Source organism: Perna viridis, chromosome 5, assembly GCF_037379345.1.
Source record: "Perna viridis isolate PV_CMFRI_1.1 ecotype Kerala chromosome 5, ASM3737934v1, whole genome shotgun sequence".
NCBI lineage: Eukaryota > Metazoa > Mollusca > Bivalvia > Mytilida > Mytilidae > Perna > Perna viridis.
The window spans coordinates 9,486,403-9,498,860 of record NC_142449.1 but is presented as its reverse complement, the minus strand read 5'-3'; the positions used below and the strand labels follow the sequence as shown (position 1 = coordinate 9,498,860).

The 12,458-nt window shown below is 32.2% G+C and overlaps 1 pseudogene across 1 annotated transcript in view; it reads right to left on the bottom strand.

The window, feature by feature from the left end:
* Positions 1-12,458, bottom strand: part of LOC148615894 (basement membrane-specific heparan sulfate proteoglycan core protein-like) — a 38,675-nt pseudogene that overhangs the window by 6,563 nt on the left and 19,654 nt on the right. Inside the window, exons 23-35 of the transcript XR_015921947.1 lie at positions 11,169-11,276; positions 10,094-10,188; positions 9,177-9,365; positions 7,514-7,585; positions 6,989-7,097; positions 6,465-6,587; positions 5,805-5,883; positions 5,108-5,225; positions 3,667-3,713; positions 2,630-2,753; positions 1,671-1,774; positions 1,249-1,380; positions 428-440 (exon numbers count right to left, since the gene is read on the bottom strand). The product of XR_015921947.1 is annotated as a basement membrane-specific heparan sulfate proteoglycan core protein-like (transcript). The remainder of the gene's footprint in view (positions 1-427; positions 441-1,248; positions 1,381-1,670; positions 1,775-2,629; positions 2,754-3,666; positions 3,714-5,107; positions 5,226-5,804; positions 5,884-6,464; positions 6,588-6,988; positions 7,098-7,513; positions 7,586-9,176; positions 9,366-10,093; positions 10,189-11,168; positions 11,277-12,458) is intronic.

The following is a 12,458-nucleotide window of genomic DNA, read 5'->3' as shown; positions in this document are numbered from 1 at the left end:
CATTTATTCAAACAATGTGCTATTGACAACTGACTGGAGTAAACAATTGGTTGAATTTAAGTAAATGTGTTATCGACTTAACGTATTTGAGTAAACAATTGGCTGAATTCGAGTTCCACAGCAAACAAGAAGTGAGTCAAAAAGTTTCCAGTATTCCGAGCGGCTAGCAAAACTTATTGAAGAATGAATGGTATGTGTAGTGACGCCTTATTCAGCTTCAGTTCATTTCACATGATTGTCCAACATGTTAGATATGTAGTATATTATCAAATTATATCATCTACATTAATGCATTAGGATAGTTTGAAATAATAGGTTAGAATACAAGAACCCAACTCCCAAAACGTGTTTATCAAAAACAAAGTTGCATAGTCAGATATAGGTGCATAGTACAGTGCTTTAAAATCGATGCTAACTTTGAACATACCTGTACACAATGTCTGAAATTACATTTTACAAATATGCAAACGTAATGGAAACAAACAAAATAAAAAAAATAAAAATCTTTTGGACGGTAAAGATTATTTGCTTTCCAAGGAAAACATTTAAATGCTTAAGAAGTAGGATATTATTGATATTGATATGTAATATTTTAGAAATGATAAAATCGTCGAAAGACTTAATAAATTTGATTTAAAAGGAACTAATAAACCGAGGAAAGGGGAAGATAATACATGTATACTGAGAAAAAGTAAAGGAAGAATGAACTAATTTTCTAGAATGGTAACGGAAATCTCCACATACAGTATGACATGTAAAATGGTTTCTGAGAAATAAGAATTTTTAACACATAAAATCTAAAACTATTTAGTTTAATCATCTCTTATTGGTGCATTGAAAAAAATGTTGTATTTCGTTATTCGTGTTTATTTTTAATCGCTAATGCAATCACTAAAATTGTTCGAGATATTTAAGGTAGATCCTAACGTGGAGCATTCTTTTCTGTAATCTTTCAAAGTTGCAACGTACATCTGTATTTCCATTTAACAAATTACGTGTATGTTTAAAATGATTAAACAGACATGTCTAAATTATTTTAGAAGAATTGTTGACAAACAAATTGTAAAGTAAAATAACAAACATTAATTTTTAAAAGCCTTTTTAAAGGGAGGTAATTGTCGGAAACATTATTTGAAAGGGGGAACGTCGTTTTTATTAAGTTACTCTGATAACACATACTGTGAAATTGGTACTATTCTTACAAGTGAAGTTAAAATAAATAACTAGTGTCATATTACCAAAACAGACCTGACCTTGTTTTTAGTTTGTTTTATTCCAGCTAGAAAAACTGTGTATGATAGAATTAAAGCAACACAGAAGTTCATCAACGTTATGGCTGAATCTCTCTTTATGTGGCCTCTTCTGTCATTCGCTACTTCCCTAAATACACCAATTTAATAAATTGCAAACATTAACCTAGGCACATAGAATTATCTTACAGAACTTAATTATGCAACAAAACGGACAACTTCCTACTTTTATTGAAATAACATTTTAAACTTAAAATATTACATGTAAATTCGAGTGCTGCATGAACCAATTTTTTAAAATAGTGTTCGTAGTAACCAAAGTATTTGGTATTTCTTTGTAAAAATTGAAACATGTAGTTGTAGATTGATAACAAATATATACAAATACACAATTAAAGATATATCACATTTGTTTCTTACTTCCATAATACCGTATATATTGTCAATGTCAGGACAAGAAAGGCAATTGATATACAGCATCCTACAGTCGATATGATACTCAAAACGTTTTGATGAATTTCTGGCTGTCAAATTAAAATGAAAAAAAAAAAACAAACACATATCATGTAACAATTGTCTGCAAGTTGGAATACTTCAATTGCACGAGAAACAAACATAGCCAATTTTATTATGTTAAATTCAATTAAAATCGTGTATTTTTTCTGAATAAAAAATCGATCGATTGAAGTTTAACGTCCTTTTACCAACAGGTCTTTCATTCATTGCTAGACAAGGTCGCTTTATCAATCGAACACAGCCTACTTTGCACGTGTCCAATAATTCTTGTGCTAGCCCTTAGAAATAACAGCCTGGAGATGGTCATGCCAACCAACTCACACACATTACTATGAAACCGGGCCAACTGCTCACCGCTCTATCTATATAATTGTTAACATGTAAGTGAAAACCTCCCATAATGTGACGATTCTATTCGCTACACTGCTCCATTGAATCAAAATGATACAGGGAAGATAATGTAAGCACAGAAGTGTCTGAAACATTCTCAACGATGTTAGAACTGTCCAATTTGCGAAGCAATTTTTTGTCGAAGTCGTACCGCTGTGACATCTATGGCAAAACCGCCTGCATCAAATCCAGCTACCTAGACCACTCGGTCAGCTAAGCTATAAAATATATATTTCGCCGGCCGAGTCATTCCTCCTCGTAGGATTAATCTAGGGCTGTAACTTAGTACACGATGTATCGTGTAACATATAGATATACTCACAATCGATAAATATGTGTTAACCTCATCAACAATGTGAGGAACCATACATGTCGATAGTTGGTGAAGCACTATGCTGCGTGTTATTTTTATCATTACCGATATGCAAAACTATTATCAAGAAGCTTTTTTTAACCATATGTTACCAACTCACAGTTTTTGTAGGACTTATTATAATTGCAAAGTTAGTTGTATGATAGTAATGACAAGTCGTTGATTGGTAAGAGGTTTGTACAAACTCGGAACCAGCTGTTGACCAAGCACCATTAGGCGTGTTCCTGTGAAGGAATATTGAATGCATTTAGTAATGGTCTTTTTAAATGTAGAAGGTGAGACATCCAAGACAAAATGCAACAATTATCACCTTTATATCATAATCAGTCTAAGTCTTTCTTTGTTGCAATATGGAATAAAAAGTATTTATTTTTAGAACGTACATGAAATGGGATACGAAAGTCTCTTCAGAATAAATTCACAAAAATGGGTCTCAATGTATTATTCGAATTCACGAAAGTTTGTCATTTGCAGAACATTGAGATCAGTCTTAAAAATATAACAGTCTTCTACAATATTGAATCATCACTACAGATAGTCGTCATCATGAGCTCGTGGATCATTATGGTGGATCCATCTGCGCCATGAAAACTGATTTCTTCAACGTGTCATAGTTTTCCTTTCCTCGTTAGTCTACCAACGACTTGACTTTTTATGAGCAACTCAGCGGGTGTTTCTAGAAAAGCAGAGGACGCTTACCCTACCGGTGCACCTGGTCCATACTCCCAGTTTTTAGTGGTGTCAGAGTTGTTCATTTGCATTTGTTCCTTTGTATGTATGATTTTAGTTACTTCATGTTTTTGTTGTGTATGTCTGTTTCCAATGTCTGGTCTTTGCCCCTATATAACATTCTTTTGATTATCGCTATAACCTTGGTTCCCTTGATTATTCTTTCTATGTTAAAAGACTGAAAAAATGCACAATACTCAATAAAAATAAAAACGAGCGGCAACAAGTTGAAAACAAGTAAACATTTTGTTTTCAGGGTGAGATTGTTTCTTTGAATAATAAAATATTTGAGAAGAAAGAAAACATCAGTAAGACAAATTATAATAAAACAAACAAATTTACTATAGATACAGTATGCAAATTATCGGTTCAAAAATAAACATAACTAATAATACGTCTTTCACTTACGTTGCACTAAAGTTCCAGAATACGCATTTGGGATTAAAATATCCATTCTGGAATAAAAAAAATAAAAAATCAAATTTGACGTCCGTTTCGTTTGCTTAACTACGCAACAAGAGGTAAACATTTAACCACACGGAAATACAAAAAAAATGTGAATAATAAGCATACAATCGTGACGTTTAAATATACCATTTGTTAAATTATATTTTCACAACGAATGCCACGGAAGCTCATAGGTTGGTACACAAACGTCGATGTGACTTTACTTGGTCTCTTAAACAGAATTTTCACATTTAAATCAGGGACGGAAAACTTTTCCTACAACCTACCGACTCCTCAATTATCCACTTAAGTGTAGTTTTCAAGGTTTAAATTATCTTACAATTACAATGGGTCGCAAAATGTAAATAATATAAATAGAAATCAGTGGCATCTTTACATCATTTAGCCGTAAATTGTAAAGTTGTTTTCATTTTGTTTGATTGTTTTCTCGTTTTCCCCAAAGGTGCAACATTCTGCAAAATGGATATTTGTAGGTATCCAAATATCTCAGTTTTCTGATTACATCGCGAAAAATGCAAACACTTTTCAAGTTGTGTTGGAATAAATGCAAGCCTAGGTTGGGGGATTTTGTACATTGCATCTATCACAAAAGAACGTGAGATAAAGGATACTACAGGCACTGTGAGGTCAGCCTCATATATTGACCTACACTTAGAAATCGATGGTAAAGGTAAACTATTGACCAAACTATACGATAAACGCGATGATTTTTCATTCCGTATTGTCAACTTTCCTTTCATTTGTGGTAATATCCCTTCAGCACTTGAAGACTTCTTATAGTTCGGCTTTTGGAACAGGGTCATGTTGCTTTAAGATTGAAGTAATTACTACAGAAGTTGTATGATTGTTATCATGAACTAATTGATCTCATATGCACCATGGGAGTTGTGTTGTTCAACGCGTCATGGTTTTCTTTTTCTCTTCCGTTTGCTCTGGACTTTTTATGAGCAGCTCGACGGGTGATCCTAGAAAAGCAGAAAATGTTTACCCTACCAGTTCACCTGGTCCATGCTCCCAGTTTTAGTATAGTCCGAGTTGCTAATTTAGTTTTGTTGCTTTGTACGTATTATTTTAGTTATTTTCTGTTATTTGCTGTGCGTGTTTTTTTCCTGCCTTGCCTTTGTCCCTCAATTGCAACACTACATATTATAACTCATGTGCCAATCAGATAAAGCAATATAATAAGTTCGCTTTACAATTTCTCATGTAGAGCTCTTTCCATGTTTCAGACATTAGTCATCACACACTGTGACAAAAGCATGTTGAAATTCGTTAAGTAAAAATAGGCAGAAACTTCATTTTATATTAATTTATAATGTATATCTTTGATAAATGAAACCCGCTAATTTTGAAGTGACAACGGATAAAGTGAAATCTTAACCTGAGAATGGTCAAAAGATATCATCAATGGTGGATCCAGCTTCCCATGGTTCGGTTCAATACTGACATCAATCACTGCAGAGTTCACGACAATGTTGTTCTTGTTGAAAATTGTTTGTCTATAAGAAATAATAACATCTGAATTCGATGAAACTCATTTAATCATGTTTTATTACACGTAAGCGAACTAAGACGAACAATGGTATGTTTCGAGTTTTGTACCAATAAATCATACTATGTAACAAGATCAGCAGCAAATAATATGATCATACATAGGCATTTTACGTTTGTATATTTGTGTTGAAGTGCCTACGTATTAAATGGTTTGTCCCTGTGCGGGTCTGGGTGTCTCAGCACTCAAGCACTCAGCTTGTCGTAAAAGGCATCCCATTCCATTTTTCATTAATTCATCATGTCATGTTCATTATTTCATCCATTTCAGGTTCATCGCCTGATTGTAGCTGAAATATCGGGCGTTAAACCCCATCAATCAATCAATCAATACTAAATGGTTGAGCCTAAATTGAACCATTTATTTCACAAGTCAATTACAACGCAAAACTTATATTTTTATTTGCCGATAAGAACATTACACTTTTACAATTTCCGCTAGCATTTTAAGACATGTATAAACCATTAAAAAATACACAAAATAAAAATGATATCAAACAGTAGATAGCAACACAATCATGTCTTACCCTGAGATCACTTGATACTCGTGGAAAAGGTCGGATACATTTCTGTAATATACGAAACTATATCCAAAAATATCATCCCCTGAAAATAGGTTTATAAATAAATTGAAGCATCATTTGAAACTAAACTGAAAGCATTTGACATGATTAACTATATAACTACAATTGCTAGAAATGCATAACTAATGACAATATACTCTAGTTTATATGTAGTAGTGAGTTAAATGCAACTTTAGTTTCTGAGAACAATCCTGCTTCATGATTATGACCTTTCATTCAAAACTTTGTATTTTTTTTCTTGTACGATATACAAATCATAAACACTTTCATATGATCACGTTGTCAATTTTATATTATCATACCTTCGTCATATCGTTATAAATTTATGTATATCCACGTAGAGATTACAATACTAGTCCACTTATGTTCATATATTATTTTTAAAACATCCTTTCATTAAGACTGCTTCATTGGTTTTCGAATATTGCTGTGTACAGAAACGACCACGTAGAGATTACAATACTAGTCCACTTATGTTCATATATTATTTTTAAAACATCCTTTCATTAAGACTGCTTCATTGGTTTTCGAATATTGCTGTGTACAGAAACGAATATATCTATACGTTTTAAACGGCTTCTATTTATTTTTTCTTTTATTTACCTTTTAAGCTTTCATTGTTTAGAACAACTTTTGTTCTAGTATCTACAATCCAACCAGGAAGAGACCCTTTCTCAGACTCCGGAAAAACTAATGTTTTCGGGTATGACTTTCCTGTTTTAACAACTTTGAAAAAAATAACATTGAAAATCATCAGCCGTGGTTTATTCTACGAAAAAGTATGTAGAGCAAAGAGTAACCGGTTAATATTTTGCAATTACGAACTATTTGCCATATTATTCCTTTTAAATGCAGTATTTGTGGAAAATCCATATCATTGTTCAGTATGACATCACGTTCTTTATTTGAGGGCTGGAGAACCCCGAAAAATAAAGCACAAGGAAACCCAATTAACATGTGAATCCATACGTTCAATATAAGTGAATAGAAAGAAGTAAAATTTTAATATTTCATAAACGACTCGTGGGCCGAATGTTATAACCAATAATTGCAAATGTATTTGAAAAAACTAAAACAAAAACAATGGAAATTTTCGGAAGGTTGTATGCTTTACTTAATATCCTTACCTATATTTTCTTTCTGAACCAACCGTTCAAATGTTGTATTGAGTGGTTTTAAGTAAGCTTTAATAAAAACAGGAACAGAGTGAGCCAGTTGTGTGACACCTTTGAATTCCTATAAATAACAAAATTATGATCATACTCATGCAAAATACACGTAGATATGTTTGTTTGTAGAGACAAAAATGAACAGTTAAAATATTTTGTGTTTAGAAAAATGATATCAATTTTACCAACGGTTGATATAAGTTTCTACATCCTTTTAAAGAGTTTGGAAATTAAAACACCAAAAGCTATGTAACTTTAAACCAAATACAGACAACAGTGTAGTATTTCTTTTAATATTTTTAAGATTTTTTTCTGGACCTTGATAGTGTTACTTTCGTTGACAATAATTTACTAAATCTGCACCTCAAAAAGTCTTCCTGAATTCCATTAAAAGTTATATAATTCATATAAAATATTCTAGATTAACGTATATTAATTTTATCGTAAATGTAAGTTTGAATAATATATATCAGTTGTACTTACAAGCGATTTCAATTCTAACCATCCTGGTATGTTTTTCTCTTGTAAAAGGTTGTTGCAGGATGACACAAATGGCTGTATGATAATTGCAAGTAAACAATCAAAACACTTGATTCCTCCTTTAAAGTTAGATGCGTGATTTTATGCACGTATTTTGGTGTCATTAATATTTTGTTTTGTTTTTGTTTTTGTTTTTTTATTGTTTTTGTTTTTTTTTGTTTTTGTTTTTGTTTTTGTTGTTTTTTTTTATAGATAGCTCGATGTTTGTCGAATTATTTTTTTTTAACGAATGTAGGAAATAAAGAGTTTTGAGAAAAGGAGAACATTAACATGAACTGTAGTTTAAAACAACTAAATCTGTGAGCAATGCTCCCTTACTTCCCTTATTTCATACACATTTTGATACCAAAGATTCCAAAAAAAAAAGGTTGCACAATTGTTCTGAGAGAAAAAGAAATTCATTAAATTTCATTGAGTTGTATAGAAAAGATCAGTAATCCCACGTCAGGGCATGAAAAAATCAATGTTTGCTAAGTAGATACTCAAAAGCCTTTATGGTTAAATCTTAAATAAAATTTTAACATCTTCAAAAGTAAATATTTGTGTGAAAGTTTCATTCCATTCTTAGGTGTGGGAGTAGTTATGGATAAGAGATGCCCCTTTGTTCATAATTGACAAAGTCCATGTTTTGTCATGTGAGAACTCCAAAGTGATTTGAATCGAAGCTAAAAAAAAGGTGCACATTTGGATTTTGTTATAAAGATTCATTGAAAGTTTCATCAAATTCCATTTGGATGGAAAGATGGAACCCTTCTTCGCAACGGTAGAAAGTACGAATGGAAGGAATGAAGGAGAAATAAGGAAAGAACAAACGAAGGAAAGGTGGACACCCCTGACACCTTATATTCCTACTTTGCAAGTGGGGGAATATAATTTTGATGAATTGTTTACACAATTTGAATTTCACTTTTTTAGGTTATTGCATTATTATCAAAACATAAGGTACAACATTTTTTATAAGTATCTGTAAATATATGAATATTTCATATTTTCGTGGAAAGTTTAAAAAAAATAAATCTAAAGATACATTTTTGTTTTATTACATGTTGAAAAGTATTTAAATAGCATTCCAGCTCAGAATCATGCAAAAAGTGATACATTGGTGAAAAGCCTACATATTTTTATTTTTGATATTTTGCTTAAAATACTTCAGTAAACAGAAATTAACATTTGGTCTTTCGTATAAACCGTGCTCATAGGAGATAAAAATTGTATAGAATGCACTGTAAAATTCAAAATTAAGGGAGATAAATCTGTAAATGACACTCAAATAAAATAGAATCTATTAGATTTTTAATGTTGATAATCTCTTAAGAGCAGGTAGATTTGAATGAATAATTACACATTTCATAATATCGACCCATAAAACAACTTAATTACAAAAATAAAAATATGTAGCCTTTTTTGAGTGTATCACATTTTTCAGATTTTGCATGATTCTTACAAAGACAGCTACTTTAAAAATGTACCAAAACAATTCCTGACTACTACATAATGATCTAGCAAGCCCCTAAAAATAAGATAACGATGGTATCATTTTCAATAAATAACGAGTATAAAAACACAGTCGAATTTTTCATAATAAAATCATTCCATTTACACTGACCTCAAGTTCGTCATGTGGTATAAATGTGTCGTGTCTTGTAACATAATCCGCCACAGTGTTTAAAATATCAGCTGATATCTGTAGATCTCCGGAAACGAGGTCATCGTCAGTACCAGTTATTGTCTCAAGTTCATGGACGATCTTTGAAACATCTGAAGGGCTTTCGGGATTATCAATTAAACTTGATAACTAAAATTGATCACAAGAGGTTTGTTTTCTTTATTGGCAATTATTCTTCTTATAATTTGTTTCAGTAGTTTTGGTTTGTTGTTTCCTTTTTTTTCTTTTTATTTTAAGTATCTTTTAAACGCTGTATTTTGCCTTTTAAAAATATTATTTCGATCATTTATATCAAAAAAAAGCCTTGGTTATTGAAATTGTTTATCAATTCTGTTACGTCGACTTAGTCATGCAATTTTCATGTAACCAATTTAAACTTTCTTTTCCTATTCTATATAGTTATCCTGAATGGTCTGCATCATTACATTAGAGATCGAAAAGGAGGAAAGTGCATAACTAACACATAAGACAAACGCGTTCTGTTCTTTTTTTTAAACCCGTTTTCAAATTGTCTATTTAAACAGCCTCTGCATACGAAGCTTTATGTCACAACTTTTACGTCATGTCAGAGCCTACGGGATTTGACATAATTTTAACAACTCAAAGTGTTTCCAGAATTGCAAATGAGGGTGACTTTACTCATGCACAAAGTGCACACTCCAAGATTTTGTTGAAACTCGGGTTGCTAAGAAATTCTTTCGCTACTGTGTCTACCTTTTTAGTTTACTATGGCGTGTTGTCTATTCTTTGTGCACGGATCATTAGCACTTTGTTCCTTGTTCTAATCATGGACACTTTTTTCTCTAATCAATATATAACGTCTTTTTTTCGGTCATAGTTATTTATCAAGAGCCCACCTTAGTTTCCAAATCTGTTAGATCTGTTCTGATGCAGTTGGTGTAATCCGGATTTTCCCATTTGCCATTTTCACCACAACGTCGTGTAATATTACCTATTAAAACAATTCCTAGTCATTCCGAATGAATGTAATCATTGTTCTACTACTATGACTGCTAATAAAATATTTTTTTGCATGTAATCATAAAAAGGCAATTTCACAGTTTATAGGCCAACACTTATATGCATCTTAGAAGCAAACATTGGCTTTTCCTATCTTTTTTATCTAAGATACAACTGGTGTCATACCTCTGAGCACAGATTATCCATTAAATGGTATCAAATACATTTCAAAGATCAAAACAAGACAAAATATTATACATAAGACAGAAAGGAAAACTATGGCCCGTTGAATGAATCAGTTTTCATGGTGCAGATGGATACACCATAACAATCCACGAGTTCATGATGACGACCATAAAACTTCTGTAGTTATAACTTCAATCTTGTACAACATAACCCGGTTCCAGAAGCCTATTTGTTAGAGTTCTAGCGCGATACAAAAAGTCTGCATAGTTTCGGCAAACTCAGGCATAACGTGTGAGTTGTGATATGAACACTCTTTACGCAAGTGCTGAAGGGATGTTGCCACAGATGAAAGGAAAATTGACAATGCTGAATGAAAAGTCATCCCGTTTGTCGTTAAGTTTGGTCAATAGTTTTCCTTTACCATCGATTTCTAAGTGTAGGTTAAGATTTGAGGCTGACTTCACAGTGTTCTTTGGGGTAGATGCGATGTATCAAATCCCCGAAATCAGGATTGTTTATAGATAATACGTCATCTATATAGCGGAAACTGAGATTAAAGGATTATATTTCTTCATACACATACACATATGTCGCATAACCTTCCTATAAAATTTCATCAGGACCGTATAGAGCGAGTTTAAATGTAACAGTGATTGCAAGTGTTTAACAAGTCCAACACGTAGATTATGCGATCTTCCTTCGCTTTCAAAATTTAGATGGAAATGCACTGACATAAAATGTAAAGAAGATGATCAGACAAACATACTTTATGGGGGTTTTAAATACCTGTGTGATTTCCTCCACATTGTATAACAGAGGTTGTAAGTCTGCTGGTTGAGGTCCAGATTCGGTTTTGTTGGTCTGTATCAGTCTCACAGATTTCGCTGTTTACCACTTAAAAAGCAATTTATAGAACAAAGTTGATCTAATTCAGTCGAACAATATTGCAATTATGATGACCTCTACACTTATTCCCATTCCACAAGTTTTTCCCTTAAAAATATACTTTATTTTGCAAAGTTATTATAAAAACCTTACAGTTACAGCTTTCACTTGTAAGGTACCCTGGAATGTTGGTACCTGTAAATACAGGGTATATCACAGATAAAATCATTTTTGTTACTTTTACAACACACAAGTACATTTAAACGAAAACAGGCACGGCATTCACAGCCACCCCGTAATAGTTTCCGTTTAAGCTGGAAATAGATTAATGGGGCATGACTTAATGTGATTACTTTCAAGTATCTTAAGTAAGTATCACAGGGAAGCAATGATCACATATACATAATTATGATCATTGCAAAATAAAAAGTAATTTGCGGTGTTTCTAGAAAAGCAGAGGACGCTTACCCAAGCGGTGGACCAAGTCCATGCTCCCAATTTTTAGTGGAGTCCGAGTTGCTCATTTGCTTTTGTTACTTTGTATGTATGATTTTAGTTATTTTATGTTCTTTGTTGTGTATGTCTGTTTTCCATGTCTGGTCTTTGTCCTTGGGTTATATTTTTTATTACCGCTATAACCTAGGTTCCCTTGACTTCTCTTACCCAAACTTGGATATAATGTATTCAGTTTGTTGATGATGACATTCTGAATATTCTTTTCTTAAAAAAAGGCTAAGAATATCTATTTGTTTTGTTCTTGGATTCGACATGTATCAATACTTATAAATAGTGAAACTAATAACGGTGAATATAATGTTGATGCCCCAATAGTTTTGATCATGTATTTTATATCCTATAACTAGATGTTTCAAAATGATTTTTTTATCATAATTAATTTTGATTAAAATTTCTCTTATTTTGCTCCATAATTCTTTGACTGCTAAGCAATCTGTGAGAAAGTGTTGGTAAAAATCAATAGTTTTATACATTATGCAGTTTGCTGAGGGCTTTATTTGCCATTTATGCAGGTTTTCCATTGTTGGAAATACATGTATAAAGGTGATTAATTTCCACCTAAACATTCTAACCTTAGTGTACTTAGGGTGTGTATAAAAGTAAGACTTTTATCTTGTTCAAAATAACCGCCATTAAATCCCCTTTTCCACATTTCGATACCTATATTTTTATTTT